Below are 20,585 nucleotides of genomic sequence, written 5' to 3' on the forward strand. Positions count from 1 at the left end.
ATGTATATTCGTGTGCATCACTGACCTTCTTAAAGATTATGGCCTGGTGAATCACGAGGCTAGAAAATACAAATCTGAATGCAAAACTAGATCTTGATATGAGAGGCTGGACATCCCTTTCAATGAAATGGAATGGCATTTGGGGCCAGGAGAAATGTGGCCATCTCCCATTGCCTTCAGTTTACTTCTCCTGGAATCTGATAGCAGTTAAAGTGATATGAGCATGCCTGTTACATCTTGCTTCTAACCTCCTAATGAAGGCACCCCTAGGTAACAGCAATCATAATATGATTGAATTTTACATTCATTTTGAGGAGAAAAGAGTGCGTCCAAGACTAGTATTTTAAACTTAAATAAGGGCAATTATCATGGCATAAAAGCAGAGCCATGTAAGTGAACTGGCAAATGATATTAAGGGATATGTCAATAGAAGTTCAGTGGCAGACATTTGAAGGGATATTTCAGAATACATACTTATATACATTGCAATGAGAAAGAAAAATTCAGAGGGGAGGGCCCACCATCCGCTATTAACTAAAATTAAAGTTAAAAACAGTATCAAACTTAAAAACAGTATCAAAGTTAAAAGAGAAAGCATATAATTACGCAAAGACGGGTGTCAGGTCAGAAGATTGGAAAGAATATAAAGAACAGCAAAGAATGACAAAAAGATTAATAAGGAGGGAAAAATTAGAGCATGGAGAGAAAGCTAGCTAGTAATATAAAGACGGATAGTAAGAGTTTCTATAGATATTTAAATAAGAAAAGATTTAAGAAAGTGAGCATTGGTCCTATAGAAAGTATGTCTTGGGAATTGATAATGAAAAGTAGGGAGATGGCGGACAAATTAAACAGGTATTTTGCTAAGTGCCCTGCTATAACATCTTTAATATTAGCTTCTAACATTTTCCTTATAATATGTTTGCTGTTATATTTGCTATTTTCCAATTTAATGGAACCTTCCCCGAATCTAGGGAATTTTGGAAAATTAAAACCAGTGCATCAACTATCCCACTAGCCACTTCTTTCAAGACCTTCAGATGAAGTCCATCTGGGCCTGGGGACCTGTCAGCCCACAGCCCCAACAATTTGCTCAATACCACTTCCCTGGTGATTGTAATTTTCACGCTAAAGGGCACAAGTAACATCCCAGATATAGCTGTAAATCAGGAAATGGAAAGGAGGGAGGAACTCGGGAAAATTAAAAACACCAGGGAAGTAGTATTGAGCAAATTGTTGGGGCTGTGGGCTGACAGGTCCCCAGGCCCAGATGGACTTCATCTGAAGGTCTTGAAAGAAGTGGCTAGTGGGATAGTTGATGCACTGGTTTTGATTTTCCAAAATTCCCTAGATTCGGGGAAGGTTCCATTAAATTGGAAAATAGCAAATATAACAGCAAACATATCATAAGGAAAAGGTTAGAAGCTATTATTAAGGATGTTATAGCAGGGCACTTAGAAAAATTCAAGGCAGTCAGGCAGAGTCAGCATGGTTTTGTGAAAGGAGAATCATGTTTAGCCTATTTATTGGAGCTCTTTGAAGGAATAATATGTACTGTGGATAAAGGGGGACCAGTGGATTTACTATACTTAAATTTCCAGGAGGCATTTGATAAAGTGCCACATCAAAGGTTATTGCAGAAAATAAAAGCTTATGGTATATGGGGTAACATATTGGCATGGATAGAAGATTGCTTAGATAACAGGAAGCAGAAAATTGGTATAAATGGGTCTTTTCCTGGAAGGCAGGATATGATGAGTGGTGTGCCACAGGGATCAATTCTTGGTCCTTAACATTTTACAATTTATATAAATGACTTGGATGAAAGGACCGAAGAAATGGTGGCTAAATTTGCTGATGGCACAAAGATAGGTAGGAAAGTAAATTGTGAGGAGGATGTAATAAGGCTACAAAGTGACATAGATAAGTTAAGGGAGTGGGCAAAAATCTGGCAAATGGAGTATAATGTGGGCAAATGTGAAATTGTTCATTTTGGCAGGAAGAATGAAAAGGAAGCTTATTATTTAAATGGTGAGAGATTGCAGAGCTCTGAGATTCAGAAGGCTCTGGGTGTCCTAGTGCATGAATCACAAAAGGTTAGTATGCAGTTTCAACAAGCTAATTAGGAAAGCTAATAGAATGTTATCATTTATTGTGAGGGGATTTGATTACAAAAGTGGGGAGGTTATGCTTCAGTTGTACAGGTCATTGGTGAGACCAGATCTAGAGTATTGTGTACAGTACTGGTCTCCTTATTTAAAGAATAATGTAAATGCGTTAGAAGCATTTCACAGAAAGTTTACCAGACTAATACCAGGAATGGGTGGGTTGTCTTATGAGGAAAGGCTGGACAGGTTAGGCTTCTACCCACGGGAATTTAAAAGAGTAAGATGAGACTTAATTGAAACCTTTAAGATGCTGAGGGGTCTTGACAGGGTGGATGTGGAAAGGATGTTTCCTCTTGTGGGACAATCTAGAACTAGGGGTTGCTGTTTAAAAATAAGGGGTTGCTCATTTAAGACTGAGATGAGGAAAATTTATTTCTCTTAGAGGGTTGTGAGTCTTTGTAATTCTCTTCCTCAAAAAGTGGTGGAAGCAGATTCTTTGAATATTTTTAAGGCAGAGCTAGTTAAATTGTTGATTAACAAGGGGCTGAAAGGTTATTGGAGGTAGGTAGGAATGTGGGATTGAGGCTACATTCAGATCAGCCATGATCTTATTAAATTACTCGAGGGGCTGAGTGGCCCACTCCTGCTCCTAATTCTTATGTTCCTATGTTTGTATGCTCTTTTATGGCAGCGTCACCTTCAAACTGAATCTCATCACTCTCTTCAGGTTGCTGCATGGGCCTCCTGATCTTCATCCTCTGAGGAGTTCTCAGTGTTCTCCATTTCACCCTGTGGCAAGTGATCACCTCTGCGCAATGCCAGGTTGTGAGGGGTGCAACACACAGCTATGATGCGTGAAATCCTATAGGGAGTGCACTGCAGTGCACCACCTGAGCGGTCCAAACATCTGACGTGCATCTTCAGGATGCCAATAGTATGCTCAATTAGGGATTGTGTGCAGCTGTGAGCTGTGTTGTACTTCTTTTCTGAACTTGTGTCATCAGCCAGCATTTCAGTGGATATCCCTTATCCCCAAGCAGCCATCCCTGGATGAGCAGTAGATGTTCAGGCCCTTTGAATATCTGAGGCACTTGGGAGTGACTCAGAATGTATGAGTCATGGCAACTCTCAAGGTACCTGGCACAAACATTATGTGCACACCAGTTGAACATTGGTGGAATGATAGCCTTTACAGTTGATAAACATTAGAGGCTGCTGCCATGGAGCCCTGAAAGCCACATGGGTGCAGTCGATCATGCCCTTCTTGGGAAGCCTGAAATAGCTGCAAAGCCATTGAATCTCACAGCCTACCTATCTTCGTTGAGAGCAAATCTCACAAAGTGATGTGCCTTGCTGTAGAGGGCATCAGTGACCTCCTTGATGTATCCATGAGTTGCGGACTGCAAGATGCCACACAGGACCCCTGTTGATCCCTGGATGGTGGCTTTTCATGCCATATCATCACATTCTCGGTGCAATTATCTCATTAATAAGGCATTCATGGCGAACACACCAGCTTGCTATCTGGCAGGCTCGGATTTGCCCGCCACACCATTAAATCAGCATTTCCTTTCTCTGAGGGCACCATATTTAAAGCATACCAGAGTGTATACCAACTTCATGTCTTCAGGCCAGGATTGCTTCAGGCGACAGATGGTCCTGAAAGTAAAGAAGACGGCAGCCCCCAAATTTAGTGATGCCTCTCTGACTACCTCTAGCCCTGCTCTGGCCACAGAAGGTCCACCAGAGTCACCAATCTGGCCTGGGAGGTGGTGGCAGTGGTGGTCAATACCACCAAAGCACAGAGGACATCAGCCATCCAGTGCACGAAGAGGATGAATGCTCTCACCTGTTCTGCCAGGTTAAGTCCGCCACCTCATCACTCTCAACTCACACACTCACAAACCCACCACGCATCCACAGGGATCTCACACCTCAAGGAACAATGTCACTAACTCTCTCATACATCCTTACATCTCCATCAGACTCATATCCTCTGGAACTCACATCCACACCCTATCCATGGCTCCGTTCACCACCCAAATATTCCATGCAGTGCGATGCATCCTGCTCACACTGTCTCCATCTGTTTTCATGCAGGAGAAGCTTTGTCCACAAAAAGCTTCTCATAAAGGCAGGCACCACTTCATCAAGTCTTTTGACACAGTGTCTGTGCTGTTGTGCTGACTATCACTTCCCAGAGTGCTCCAATGGTAGGTTTGGAAGGTTTTTAGACCTTTCCAATGATTAAGGTCTAGTGAATGATGAGGGCTGAAGATGCAAGCCCAAATGCCGAACTTGCCCTCGATGTCATTGGTTGTAAAGGCCTTTCAGTGCACTGGCATGGCACTAAGTGAGAGAGCAATGTGGCTGTGTCCCATTGTCTATATCTTAATCATCTGGAGTCTTGTGGCCATCAGTGTGGTATGGGCACATCTTCCACATTGCACTTCGTTGAGGGCATCTGCACATGGAAGAAAATGCTCATTTCCCAATTCAGGTTCCTGCCCTTCCTGGTCTTCAATGTTACAAGGAGCTCTCAGCCTCCTCCATGTTTCTCTGTGGCAAAGGATCCCTCCTTTGAAACACAACATTGTGAACGGTATAACTGATGACGATTTTGCGGGACACTCTCTGTGGAGAGAACTGCAGCGCCCTACCTGAAAGGTCCAAACATGGGAAGCGCACCTTCAGAATGCCAATGGTTTACTTCCATAGAACCATAGAACACTACAGCACAGAAAGCAGGCCATTCAGCCCTTCTAGTCTGTGCCGATATGTTGTTCCGTTAGTCCCATTGACCTGCACCTAGTCCATAACCTTCCAGACCTCTCCCACCCATGTATCTATCTAATTTATTCTTAAAAGTTAAGAGTGAGCCCGCATTTACCACGTCAGATGGTAGCTCGTTCCACACTCTCACCACTCTCTGAGTGAAGAAGTTCCCCCTAATGTTCCCCCAAAACCTTTCCCCTTTCACCCTAAAACCATGTCCTCTCGTGTTTATTTCTCCTAATCTAAGTGGAAAGAGCCTACTCACATTTACTCTATCTATACCCCTCATAATTTTGTAAACTTCCATCATATCTCCCCTCATTCTTCTATGCTCCAAGAAATAAAGTCCTAACCTGTTTAATCTTTCCCTGTAACTCAACTCCTTAAGACCCGGCAACATCCTAGTAAATCTACTCTGCACTCTCTCAATCTTACTGATATCCTTCCTGTAGTTAGGTGAGCAGAACTGCACACAATACTCCAAAGTTGGCCTTACCAATGTCTTATACAACCTCACCATAACATCCCAACTCCTATACTCAATACTTTGATTTATGAAGGCCAGTATGCCAAAAGCTTTCTTTACAACCTTGTCTACCTGTGATGCCATTTTCAGGGAAATATGTATCTAAACTCCCAGATCCCTTTGTTCCTCCGCACTCCTCAGTGCCCTACCATTTACTGTGTATGTCCTACCTTGGTTTGACCTACCAAAATGTAACACCTCACACTTTTCCACATTAAATTCCATCTGCCATTTTCTGGTCCATTTTTCCAGTTGGTCCAGATCTCTCTGCAAGCTTTGAAAGCCTTCCTCACTGTCCACAACGCCTCCAATCTTAGTGTCATCAGCAAACTTGCTGATCCAATTCACCACATTATCATCCAAATCATTGATATAGACAACAAACAACAATGGTTCCAGCACAGATCCCTGAGGCACACCACTAGTCACAGACCTCCAGTCTGAGAAGCAATCATCCACTACCACTCTCTGTCTTCTCCCACACAGCCAATTTCGAATCCAGTTTACAACCTCTCCATGGATACCAAGTGTCTGAACCTTCTGAACTAACCTCCCATGTGGGACCTTGTCAAAGGCCTTACTAAAGTCCATGTAGACAACATCCATAGCCTTTCTTTCATCTACTTTCTTGGTAACCTCCTCAAAAAACTCTACAAGGTTCGTTAAACACGACCTACCACGCACAAAGCCATGCTGACTATCCTTAATCAGCCCTTGGCTGTCCAAATAATTATATATCCGATCTCTCAGAACACTTTCCAATAAGTTACCTACTACTGACATCAGGCTCACTGGCCTCTAATTACCTGGTTTACTTTTGGAGCCTTTTTTAAACAACGGAACAACATGAGCTACCCTCCAATCCTCCGGCACCTCACCCGTGGCTAAGGACGTTTTAAATATTTCTGCCAGAGCCCCTGCAATTTCTACACTAGTCTCCCTCAAGGTCCAAGGGAATATCATGTCAGGCCCGGGGGATTTATCTACATTTATTCGTTGTAAGGCAGCAAGCACTTCCTCCTCTTTAATATCTATATGTTCCATGAAACTACTGCTTGTTTCTCTTCCTTCCTTATACACTATGCCAGTTTCCTGAGTAAATACTGATGCAAAAAAACTGTTTAAGATCTCCCCCATCTCATGAGGCTCCACACATAGACGACCACTCTGATCTTCAAGAGGACTAATTGTGTCCCTTACTATACTTTTACTCTTAATATACTTGTAGAAACCCTTCGGGTTTACCTTCACATTATCTGACAAGGCAACTTCATGTCTTATTTTTGCCTTCCTGATTTCCTTTTTTAGTATTTTATTACATTTTCTATACTCTACAAGTACCTCATTTGCTTCTTGTTGCCTATACTTGCTATACACCTCTCCCTTCTTCTTAACCAGATCGCCAATATTCCTTGAAAACCAAGGTTCCCTATGCCTGTTAACTTTGCCTTTAATCTTGACAGGAACATGTAAACTCTGCATTCTCAAAATTTCGCCTTTGAATGCCTTCCACTTACTGAACACATCCTCGCTAGAAAACAACTTATGCCAATCCACTCTTCCTAGATCCTTTCTCATTTCCACAAGATTGGCCTTTCTCCAATTTAGAATCTCAACTCGAGGACCAGACCTATCCTTATCCATAATTAGCTTAAAACTAATGACATTGTGGTCACTGGACCCAAAATGTTCGCCTACACATACTTCTGTCACCTGATCTGTCTGGTTCCCTAATAGGAGATCAAGTATTGCATCCTCTCTCGTTGGTACCTCTATATATTGATTTAGAAAACTTTCTTGAACACATTTGACAAACTTCAAGCCATCCAGCCCTTTTACAGTATGGGAATCCCAGTCAATATGTGGAAAGTTAAAATCTCCTACTATCACAACGTTCTGTTTCTTACATCGGTCTGCTATCTCTCTATAGATTTGCTCCTCCAATTCCCTCTGACTATTGGGCGGTCTATAATACAACCCTATTAGTGTGGTCACACCTTTCCCATTCCTCAGCTTCACCCATATGGCCTCTGTAGACGAGCCCTCCGGGCTGTCCTGCTTACGCACAGCTGTGATATTTTCCCTGACTAGTAATGCCACTCCTCCCCCTTTCATCCCTCCCCCTCTATCACGTCTGAAACAATGGAACCCCGGAACATTGAGCTGCCAGTCCTGCCCCACCTGCAACCAAGTCTCACTAATAGCAATAATGTCGTAATCCCACGTGCCAAACCATGCCCTAAACTCATCTGCCTTTCTGACAATACTCCTTGCATTGAAATAGATGCACCTGAGAACATTTCTATCATGTACGGACCCTTGATTTCTGTCTATACATGCATTCCTCGCTTGACCTTTATCCTTCTCCACCTCACTATCTGCTCTAACACTCTGGTTCCCCTCCCCCTGCATATCTAGTTTAAACGCCCCAGAGCAGCACTAGCAAACCTACCCGCAAGGATGTTAGTCCCCCTCCAGTTCAGGTGCAAACAGTCCCGTCAGAACAGGTCCCACCTTCTCTGGAACAGAGCCCAATTGTCAAGAAACATGAAGCCCTCCCTCCTGCACCATCTTCTTAGCCACGTATTTAGCTGCATTATCCTCCTATTTCTAGCCTCACTAGCACGTGGCACGGGTAGCACTCCTGAGATCATAACCCTGGAGGTCCTGTCCTTCAACTTAGCACCTAACTCCCTAAACTCTCTTTGCAGGACCTCCTCCTCCTTCCTATCCACGTCATTGGTCCCTACATGGACCACGACATCTGGCTTCTCACCCTCCCTCCTGAGAATACTGAGAACTCGATCCAAGATATCGTGGACCCTGGCACCAGGGAGGCAACAGACCATCCGGGATTCTCGATCTCTCCCACAGAACCTCCTATCTGTCCCCCTTCATGATCCCCCTTCGTGCTGCCTTATGCACTACGTTGTATCTCTCCTCTGAATGACTCAGAGGACGATGTACTAGTGTCATGAGCCGTTGTTTGAGTGGGTATCTCTTATCCCCCGTAATCCTTGAGGCCCTCCAAATATCTGAGGCACCTGGGAGTGACTCAGGGTGTATGAGTCATGGCTCCTCTCAGGGTACCTGGCACATATGTGCATTATGTGCCTCTAATTATTGCACACTAGTTGAACGTTGGTGGCGTGGAACCCTTTCCTGCTAATGAACATCAGTAGCTGCTGCTATGGAATTCTCAAAGTCACATATGGGGAATTGATTGCACCCTGTACTTTTGGGAAGCCTGAGATAGCTGCAAACCCTAGAAATCTAGCAGCCTGGCTAACTTCATCGAGTGTGAACTTCACATAATGATGAGCCTCACTGTAGAGGGCATCTGTCACCTCCTTGATATATTCATGTGTTGAGGACTATGAGCATCTGCATAGCTCCCCTGTGAATCCCTGGAACGGTCCACAGGCAAAAAAAGAACTACTGTGGCGGTGACCTTCAGGACCACTGGCAGGAAATGTCTTCCCAGCCCATGGGACATTAAATCCTCCCACAAGAATGTGGCAGAGGGACCTGGGTATCCTAGTTCATGAATCGCAAAATGTTGGTATGCAGGTGCAGCAAGTAATTAGCAAAGCTAATATAGTTATTGTTCATTGCAAGGGAAATGGAATTCAAAAGTAGGGAGGTTATGCTTCAGTTATACAGGACATTGGTGAGACCACATCTGAAGTACTGTGTACAGTATTGGTCTCCTTATTTAGGAAAGGAAGGAAATGTGTTAGGAACAGCTCAGAGAAGGTTTACTAAACTAATACTTGGAATGGGTGGGCCATCTTATGAGGAAAGGCTAGATAAATTAGGCTGGAGTTTGGAAGAGTGAGAGGCGATTTAATTGAAACATATAAGGTCCTGAGAGGACTGGACAGGGTGGATGTGGAAAAGATATTTCCTCTTGTGGGAGAATCTAGAACTCAGGGTCACTGTTTAAAAATAAGGTGTCACATATTTAGGACAAAGATGAGGAAAATGTTTTTCTCTCAGAGGCTTATCAGACTCTGGAATTCTCTTCCTCAATAGGTGGTTGAGGCAGAGTCCTTGAATATCTTTAAGGCAGAGGTAGAAAGATCCCTGATGAGTAAGGGGGTGCAAAGTTGTCAGGGTAGGCAGGAATATGAGGCTGAAATCAGATCAACCATGATCTTACTGAATGGTGGAGCAGGTTTGAGGGACTGAGTGGCCTACTCCTGCTCCTAATTCATATAATACAAACATATGATCCACTACCTGTCCTGACAAGTGCGAAGGTGGTATTGTCTGTCGCTCATTTCCAGACAGGAAAGTCTTCTTCCATACACCCGTGGTCTTGCGAGCCACCTCTGTGGGATGGGTCTAACCTTCTCATCCTCTGGGTGTTGCTGGGTCTCCCCTGGACCACACTCCAGGCCTCCTCTTGAAGCTATGCTAGACGGCACCGGTCCCTTATCCTCCACAATCAGATCACAATCATCAAGAAGCAGCATTGAGCACAAACCCCATTTTTCAATCCTCCCTCTCCCTGGGGATTGATAGATGCAAGAGATTAACGAACACTGGGCAAATATAGTTGAGCTCCCACTTGCATACAGAAAGCCAATGTTATGCCTTCGAGCTGCATCTGTGTTAGTAGATTTTTGTTGATACAGCCTTGCAGCTGAGGTGCGCACTCACACATTTAGGTGACTATAATGCCTGACGCTTGACATCTCAATTCTACAGAGCTTGGGAGAGACCTAGACACATTCATGAAATATGCCACCTTACCAAAGGTACTCCTGCAATCTATGACCTTGTTTGCTGATTCAGCTCAACTTGCACTTCAGCAATGACTAGATGGCCTTTGGCCCATCAACCATGCCAACTGGAGAAAACACATTACAGGCTTCCATTGATAATCTGGCAGATATGCAGCAGCTGAGTTTCTGTCATGGTTGCCTGCATTTTCCATTTTCACATACCTCTCTGTTGAAGCTCAAATGGAGCGTCTATATTGTGAAGTAATGACCCTTGCAGTCTCTTGTTAAAGCGCGCCAAAAGTCAGTGGCTCCTATCACACCTTCTCAAGAAAGTCTTCCTCTTTTCTCTCAGCTCTGACCCTATTTCAATGTTTAGGTTCCAAGCAGTTTGAGGGTGCCCCCTGAAACAGGCCCCTGAGTGCAGCATTGGGCTCCTCCCCCACTGACTCAGATTCCTCCAAAGCAGATTCCTTTCCAGTTTTGATTTCTAACTGCGCCAAAACTTTGTGATAACAAGATGGTAGTGATGAGATTTTATTTTGAGACCAGATTTGACCATGCCTTGTGAATGTTGAGGTCCCTCTAATCTTCCTGGAACCCTTCGGTGTACAGGTAGAACTTCCTCCCATTATTCTCCAGCCTCCCCCAGTAATACTGGACCCCACAGTAATTGTGGTTGACATTCCTGAACCCACCTGAACTCATTACTGTCGATGTCCCCATGCCCAATGTAGACCTCACCCCTTCCCATCTCAAGGCTATGTGCACAGTAACGTACAAAGGAAACACTCCCCTGCACAGGAGAGTTTCAAATACTCCCCTCTGCACTACATTTTCTCCTTTTACAGGCTGCGGATGCCTCCCCTAACCCTGACCATCCCATCTGCAGCCCAGCACCAAGCTAGACAAGACAATGGCCAGCAACTGTAAGACCATGACCACGCCCTGCACACCAAACTATGTTTCATCTCAATTGAGCACATAAGCCTAGTGACTACAACATGCAAAGCCCTATAGCATGGCGCACAAAGCCCCAGGACTATCTTTAATCTCTCACCCTGATCTCTTGGTCCCAGATCAGGGGCTATGGCTGTCTTTCAATGAGCTTTCCCATTCCTTCTTTATTGATGACAACAGTCTCCCTCACTCACCCCTCCATGAGTCTCTGTGAAACCCGTCCGTCATGTTCCACACTAACACAGCCTCCCCCTCGTATTCCACAGTATGCATGCATCCCCCCCATTCATACTGTTCGATTCTCATCCATCCCCTTCTGTGCCTGCGTTCTAGTCTTCCATGTGGGGCTCCAACTTCCCCACCTTCAGTCTCCCCTTTGCCTGCCATCATCTCCCCCTCCCCTCCAACCCCCCCCATTTCCCATTGTCCCCTTTGTCTCCTTTTCCGGTCATGCCTGCCATGGAATCTGTCACAGGAAGGAGGGGAAAATTCCACCCGCCCATTAACTGAGACAAAGCACTGAAATTTGCTTCCGGTAGAGTGGCCCTCTGCTGCATGCGGAGGCTGCCAATGCAATAATGTGGTCTCCTTGAGACAGGACGGAGGCCACTGGGGCCAGAGGCTCTGTCCCCGAGGGACTGCGGCCAGGAAAGGCCGCATCAAGTTCCAAATAATCTACCCAGAGAGGTTTCACCTCCTTTCCAAGGGGCCTAATGGCTTTGACCCTCTGAATTTGTAAAAAAAAATGCTAAGACCCAGGGTTGGATGCGGGAGGAGATTTGGAGTGCTTGCCTCATATTGTGCAATTTTGTAACGCCCCAGAACTTTCCAGATGGACCTCCACAAGCTGCGTTACTGTACCCTTCCAAAGTCCCAACAATGTGAGAATTACCTGGGAAATTAGGACCCTGAGCTCGAGTTGGAGACTTGCGGCGGGATTTTCTGCACCCACCTGCTGCCATGACCTTCCGGTCCCGCCGCAAGTCAATGGACTCCTGGTTGGGGCGCCACCTCACCCGCGTCCCACCCATGATAGGCCTGGAAAATCCCGGCCTTGGAGGTTTGCGGCTTATTAGCAGAATGGTTACCCAGAAAATGTTAGACAGAGAGAAAAAACAGTTCGAACTCCTCGGTAACTATTCAACTGACACCCCAATCACTTACCCACCACCCCCACACTCCCCTGATCTTCTAACTCCCCCTGCGACTCCCTCTGACACCCAGACTACACCTCCAACAGCAACTACTCCTCTGACCCTCCCACCCCTGGATCCTCTGACTCGACCCTGACACTCCAGTTGCCCCTGACCTTTAAATTCCCCCTGACCCTCAGACCCCCCCCCCACCCCCCCAACCCCCACAACCTCTGACTCCCCCTGATCCACCGACTCCCCCACCAACAATTCGATTATCCCCTGAGCAGCCCTAACCATCCAACACCTCTCTGAAATTCTGACTGCCATCCATCTCCGACTCCCAGACACCCTCCTGACCATTTGACATCTCCTGACCCTTCAGCACCCCTCTGACCCTCCCACCTCACCCAACCTGAGCCTCCGACCTTCCCTCCCCACCCAATCAGCCGCTTGGACTCCCTCACGATCCTTCGACTCTAACCTGACCATTCCAAAACACCAAACCCGACACTCCAGCTCACCACCCCTAACCCTCCCAACCCCTACAACATGATCCTCGGGCTCCCCCTGACCTTCAAACTCCCCTGGACCCTCCCACCCCACCCAACCGGACTCTCAGTCTCCCCCTGACTTTCCCACTCCCCACCACGTCCCTCTAATTTCCCCCGACCCGCCAACTCCCCCCAACCCTCTGACTCCCCCATGATTCCCCCCGACCCTCTGACTCCCCCCACCGACCCTCTGACTTCCTCCCTGACCCTCTAACTCCTTCATGACTCCCCTGACCTTCTGACACCCCCACTGACCCTCTGACTCCGCCATAACCCTCTGACTTCCTCCGTGACCCTCTGACTACGCCCAGACCCTCTGACTCCCCCATGACTCCCCCCTGACCCTCTGACTCCCACATCTGATCCTCATGTTCTACCTTTAGGACTGCCTTCAAGCATGGGATTCTCTTGAGGCGTGAATTTTGGAGGACTCTCACTGAATCTAGAAAGATAGGAACATAGGAGTAGGAGTAGGCCATTCGGCCCATTCAAATAGATCATGGCTGATCATCTATCTCTACGCCATTTTTCCTCTCTATACCCATATCCCCTGATGTCATTAGCATCCAGTAAACAATTGATTTCTGTTTTGAACATGCTCAATGATTGATCTTCCACAGCCCTCTGGGGTAGAGAATTCCATAGATGCATCACCCTCTGAGTGAAAAAACAATCTCCTTATTTAAGTCTTAAATGGCCTGTCCTTGTTCTGAATCAGTGTTCCCTGGTTATATTCTCAACAACCAGGAGAAATATTCTATTCACATTTACTCTATCACGCCCTGTAAGAATTTTGTAAGTTTCAATGAGATCATCTCTCATTCTGCAAAACTCTAGAGAATGCCGGCCCAGTTTTGTCAAGTGGCAAGTAATATTCGTGCCACACAAGTGTCAGGCAGTGACCATCTCCAACAAGAAAGAATCCAGCCATCACCCTCTGATTTTTGATGGCATTACCATCACTGAATTCCCCACTATCAACATCCTGGGGGCTACCGTTGACCAGAAACTGAACTGGACTAGACATATAAATACTGTGGCTATAAGAGCAGGTCAGAGGCTAGGAATACTGTGACGAGTAACTCGTCTCCTGACTCCCCAAATACTGTCCACAAATCACAAGTCAGGAGTGTGATGGAATACTCCCCACTTGCCTGGATGAGTGCAGCTCCCACAACACTCAAGAAGTTTGGTACCACCCAGAACCAAGCAGCCTGCTTGATTGGCACCACATCCACAAACATTCACTCCTTCCACTGACGCACAGTAGCATCACTGTGTACCATCTACAAGATTCACTGCAGAAATTCACCAAGGCTCCTTTGACAACAAATATATCATTGTTCCTTCACTGTCGCTGGGTCAAAATCCTGGAACTCCCTTCCTAACAGTTCTGTGGCTGTATCCACACCACATGGTCCGCAGCAGGTCAAGAAGGCAGCTCACTACCACCTTCTCAAGGGAACTTAGGTATGGGCAATAAAACTGGCCCAGCCAGTGATGTCCACATCCCATGAATGAATATATTTTTAAAAAATCTCTCCTCATAAAACAATCCCACCATCCCAGGGATTAGCCTGGTGAACATCTGTTGCATGAGCCTGACATCTATGTAACTCCACTGAGGTTGTTTGTGACAGAAAGATGTTTGGATTGACGTCCACATGATTTTCATCAGGGCTGACACCTTCTGAGCTCTGCAGATCTGAGAAACCAAAGTCATCTCCAGACATCATTTCTATAGAATTCTCCCGCAATTTCATCACTACAGAAATATCATCACATTTCTCTTTGACAGTACCATGTTTGAATTGTTCAGTTGTGTTCCAGAATTCCCACAGCACCTAACTATTGTATGGGTCTCTTCAGAATTGACTTCCAAATGACTCCCCCAACCACCCCCCACCGACCCTCTGACTTGACCTGACCTCTCCACCCTACCCATCCTTGAACCCTAGACAGCTGGCACCCTAAGCACCCGACCCATCTTGCCATCTACCATCCTACCTCCCTACCCATCCTGCCACCCCATCCATCCCGCCGCTCTGTCCAGCTGGGACCCTACCTATTTAAATGTACCAAAGCTTTTCACAGTAGTAGTGAGTGAAGACTTACCACAATAAGGCAGCTAGCACTGTAAAAAGGGTGTGTGGCTTGGCTTCTTCTGGTGATCCTGCAATACAAATAGGACTGCCAGAACAGATATGCTCCCCATTTCTGAAGAGGCCCAGCTTGAAGGCCTGGCCAGAAATATGGAGCTCCAGTGCAAGGTAAGAAATTAGGGACAGAGTGATGATCCAACAGTGATTACTACCCCTCAGAAGTTTCAGCCCTTGTCAAAGTCATTAACTAAAGATGTGTTGCATCAGGACCTCATTATGCTGTTAGATTTCAAGAATTGGCACCATACATACTAATAATATTACCTGCTGAGTTGCAAAATGATAACTCAGCACAAATTCTTCAAAGTCTTTCAGCTTCCCCAGCCCCATTGAGTCAGTTCATCAGTATTTTAAATACAAGCTGACCTTTTGCCAATTCTATAAACAGTCTCTTACATCAATACAAAAGCAACCATTTCACAAATAGTTTACCTATGATTTTATTAATGACAGCAATTTATTAGTGGCTACAAGTGCAGTTCGGGGGCTGGGAATCCTGTAACTCACCTCCTGACTCCCCTAAGCCTATCCACCATCTAGAATGCACAAGTTAGGAATGCACTCTCCACTTGCCCGGATGACTTCAGCTCCAACAACACTCAAGAAGCTCAATACAATTCAGGGCAAAGCAGCCTTCTTGATTGGCATCCCATCCACCACATCAAAATACATTCACTCCTTCCACCAACAATGCACAATGGCAGCAGTGTGTACCATCCACAAGATGCACTGCAGCAACACACCAAGGCTCCTTTGACAGCACCTCCCAAACCCACAAAGTCTACCACCTCAAAGGACAAGGGCACAGATATAAGGAAATACTGCCACGTGCAACTTTCCCTCCAAGCTATCCACCATCCTGGCTTGGAACTACATCACTGTCCCTCACTGTCACTGGGTCAAAATCCTGGAACTCCCTTCCTAACAGCACTGTGGGTGTACCTACACCATATGGACTACAGCAGTTCAAGAGGTGATTGATTCACTACCAGCTGCTCAAAAGCAATAAATGCTGGCCTAGCCAGTGATGTCCACACTCCAGGTGGGCACCACTTCATCAGGGAGCAGGCTGACGCACTGCTCCTACTCGCATGCCACACTGTTGAAGGCTTCCAACAGCTCTGTGTGATGTTCCTTCTGCTGACTATCCAGGGTGATTTGGAAGGGCAAATCCAGAGGCTCGTCATCTGACTCAAACCTCACAGATGCCTCTTCCCCAGCAGTTCTCCAAGTGCCAGGGAGCTCGGCTGAACCTGCCTCCTCCTGCTGTAGACACGTGATTGAGAGACACCAGATTGTGAACCTGAGCCTACTCAACATTTAGGTCCCACCGAGGTGTGTGTCTCTGCACTGGAGAATGTTGGTAAGTGTTGTGATGGGTCTCCTAGGTTGCTTATTTCAAGCTCTTCAATGGAGAAGGTGTCCTCTTCGCTGGTGGTGCAGACCTGGATGCAGCTGAGGGACTGGTTAGCTGAGGGTGTCGGTCACTTGGCAGATCTCCCTGTGAACCAAAGTAGAGATAATTAGTGCACGGCAGCGAGTAAAAAACAGGAGAGAAAGCACTAATAGTTGCATTGAGAGAGGAATGATGTGGTGCAGAATCCTTAGATGGGTCTGTGCCACCATTGCCGCAGGCACAGGCTGCTTCTTCACTATGTCAGCTTGATAGCACGCTCCTCAAAGTGAGTGAGGGGCCTAATATGGGCCACTCAACTGCGGTCTGGGACCTCTCCCTGCTGATGTGAGCCAGCTACTCCTGCATAAAAACAGGCAGAGTGTGAGCAGGACGCATGGCACTGCGTGGGATGATTGTGTGGTGAACGGAGACATAGAGATGATGAGGATATATGTTCCAGAGGATATGAACCTGATGGTGATGTGAGAGCATGTGTGAGAATTAGTGGTGTTGTCCCTTGAGGTGTGATATCCCTGTGGATGTGTGATGGGTTTGTGAGTCTGTGAGAGTGATGAGAAGAGTGACTTACCCTGGCGAAACAGATGACACCATTCATGCTCTTCCTGCACTCGATGGCTGTCCTCTTTTGCAGGACGTTGGTGCTGACCACCGCTGCCATCACCTCCCATGCTGGATTGGTGACCTTGCTTTCTGGCCTCCACACAGAGCAGGGGTAGAGGATATCGTGGCAGGCCTCCACTGTGTCCACAAGTCGCTTCAAGGAGGCATCGCAAAATCTGGGGGCAGCAAGTTACCTCCCTTTGGCAGCCATCTGTTCCCGACAGCTTCCTATCCCTTAATGAGTGCTAGCTCTTTGCAGGCACAGCCTTTATGACACCCAGTTTCTAGACTTGCAACCCAGTCTGCTGTTTAATCTCCAGCCTGCAAACACCACAGCAGGACTCCAGGGTGACCAACAGCCTGCATCAAGACTTAGTGTCTTCAAAGACAGTTTCTCTGGAAGAGTCCTGCCATCACTTGCTGAACAGACCAAGTCTCTGCCTACCAATTTCATCTCACTGCAGCACCATCAACTTTAAAGGTATTCTTCAATTCCCGCTTCAGCCAGCTGAACCCACCTGAACTATATCTCCCCACTGGACTTTCTGGACTCTGGCAATCACCTGAATTTACAACTATAACTGTGGTTCTTTTTATTTTGCTCCTCTTTCCTATCTTCTTATTGTGTGCATATACGTGTCTGAAGTTGCAACCACCTCCGGGTTTGAATGTGTGAATAAACCATAATTCTGATTTCACCCTGAAGAGAGTTTTTTGCTAGTCACTTTGAAGATTGACCTCATAAACAGAGGGTTTAATCTGTGGTCTGTTGGGGAAACAGACCACAGCCTATTTCAAAAATTAAAGCACCTCTCCTAATGAACAGACATGAGAAAAATAAAGGAGTTCAGTTTTGCCTCCCTCCACTGTCTGTAACAAATTGATCTTAAGAAAATCTTGGTTACTTGCCTCATCATCCTTCTAAACATGTAGGAATTCCAAAAAACAATTGCCTCAATCAACCCAACATTTTTTTTTCTTATTTTTTTTTTCATCAACATCATTATTGTTGTAGTTATATTGTAGGTTAACAATCACTGATGACATTACTGGGACTTTTCAAGTAAAATAATAATTACCATTGCAAATGAGGAAGCTGTCTTTGCGATTTTGAAAATTATTAAAGAATCTTAATGGGACAGACAGCTTTATGTCATAGTTTGCATAAACATAAAACTCAGTGTGTGATTTATTTGAAAGATATGAAGGTTGAAATATATGTTAATACTAATTTTAGCAATTCAGTTATAATATATATATAATGTTGCAACCTTAATATATACACCCATTCAGAAATTAATTGATTTGTGTATGTAGCAATCTGGACAAGACAATCCATGCAGAGTTTCATGACTCTGCCCTTGTATAATGTGCCTCTTACAAACACTAGAGATGCCCATCTCTCACTCTGATCCCTCCACATATTTCCTTTCACAGCTCATTCATCCGAATTCAGGCAGACTTCATAAGATAAAGGGATAAATTACTATAACCAAAGAAAATAAAAAATAGAATTAATCACAACTTATCCTAATAGACCTGAAAAATAGTTCAGCCACAGAAAGAAGAAGGTAATAATAAAAGGATAAAGTTTTCTATTTAGTATTGGCTCAGATCTTCTAATCAGAATCAGAAACCCTATTATCGATCCTGAATCGACAAAAAAAATGTCCACTTACCCCCCTCTGATTTTTCTGAGTAATCTTCTGATAGAGGATCCTTCACATCTGACCCAATGTGGCAAACCACAGAGGGAACAGTGGAGATAATCTGCACAGAGGCCATGCCCACTTTTTACGGCACTAGTTATCGTATTCCGGTAAATAAAGAGGTTAAATGCCCCAAAGCTGCTTTGAAAACAGCAACAGAGAAAAGCTAATTGTATAAGGAGGTGGGTTGTTTAGGGAGTAGGGGGATAAGGTGGGTAGGGTGGGTGAGATGAAAAAGGTGGGTAAGGTGGCAAGTGCGTGACATGGGTAGGAGGGTGAGGTGGGTAGGGTGACAAATGGTTGAGGTGGGTCAGGTGGGTAGAGTGGCAGGTGAGCAGGGTTGCTGGTGGGTGAGTGAGTAGGTGGGTCAGGTGATAATCGGGTCGGGTCTGTGGGGTGTAAGGCTTGGTTAGGGACTTGTCCTGCCAGGTCAGGAACTACTCAAGTTGGGTTGTGGGGAGTCAGGGCATCAGGGGGGTTGTCGGGTACTGGAGGTTAGTCAGGTTGAGCCGGGGGAGTCAGGGGAGTGGTCAGGTGGTCAGCGTGAATGATTACGCAGTCAGTGGTATAGTTACCCAGGTAGTAGACTAAGTTTTTTTTCCCCTGTCTACCGTTTCCTGTGTAACTATCTAGGTAGGTAAGTTGGAATCATCCAGAGCCTCTGATTCTAACTCAGAATTGGAGACTTTTTGGAGGGTCCTGGGAAGCAGGGTGATTGCCCATTGGAAGCTCAAACTTCCTGTTCTGGGGTATGTCCGATCTCTGATTATCCGGGGGCTGGAAGATCCGGGCCATTGTGACCAAATGAAGTTCTCTAAGGGTCAATTTTTAAGTGCTAGTGAGGAGGGTAAGGAAGTCTTGTGGTGCAATGGGTAGTGTCCCTGCCTCTGGCCTAGTAGCACCAGGTTCAAGTCCCATTCCAGGATTTGTTGGCCGATGAAGGTGTGTTCATAACCTGGCTAATAAAGGTTGAGTATTGACTTGCAAAACCTTCCAACACACATCTATGGCAGACGGTAAAAGTGGAAGAGATTCCTGGTCAACCATGTGATGGGAAGAAAATTGGAGCCTTTACCATTACTATCCATAGCTCTGGGCTACAACTGCATGTAAAAGTGCATGGTGCCAGAGCAACACAGGTTCCTTGGGGAGTCATTTGGCTGGATGGTCACTGTGGCATGGGGTTTGATCCCTTTTCTGGCTGGGGTGGATTTGGGGCTCCTTGCTTTACCTCTGGTGAGGTCATGATACTGTGGGTTGGACCTGCTTTCAGGAAGAGAATTTAAGAAGGGAATGTGAAACATCAGCTTTTCTGATGATGCAAAACCGGGGTACAATATAAGTAATGTTGGAAAGAATGCAAAGAGATCTAAACAAATTAAATGCATGGGCTAAGAATGATCTACCTGTATAACAATGTGCATAAATCTAAGATAGTACACACCCTGAAGGGATAAAATTGGATTTGTAGAATGCTGCTTGATTATATGTCAAGGTGAGGTGAAATATTCTGTGATGGGGTGGTAGCCATGTGGGGATGCAATCCTGTCCCCTGGATAAATGGTGCCACCACTAGTATCGCAGGGAAAAAGTGAGATACAGTTGGAATTGTGGAAAGATACAGCACAGAAGGATGCCACTTGGCCCATTATGCCTGTCCTGGTTCTTGAAGAGAACTATTCACTTTTAGTATCACTTCTCTGCTCTTTCCAATAACCCAGTATTTTTTTCTTTGCAAGTATTTATTCAATTCCCTTTTCAAACTTATTCTCGAATCTCCTTCAACTGACAATTTATAAAGCTTGGTATATACAATTCTGTGTTCAATATTTCCAAATTAGCTCATAACTTACTACGTTTTACTATTTATCTATTGTTATAGTCTCCAGATGTTTTTCTGTGTTGATGTGAGGC

Source organism: Carcharodon carcharias, chromosome 5 (assembly GCF_017639515.1).
Source record: "Carcharodon carcharias isolate sCarCar2 chromosome 5, sCarCar2.pri, whole genome shotgun sequence".
In the NCBI taxonomy this organism is placed as follows: domain Eukaryota; kingdom Metazoa; phylum Chordata; class Chondrichthyes; order Lamniformes; family Lamnidae; genus Carcharodon; species Carcharodon carcharias.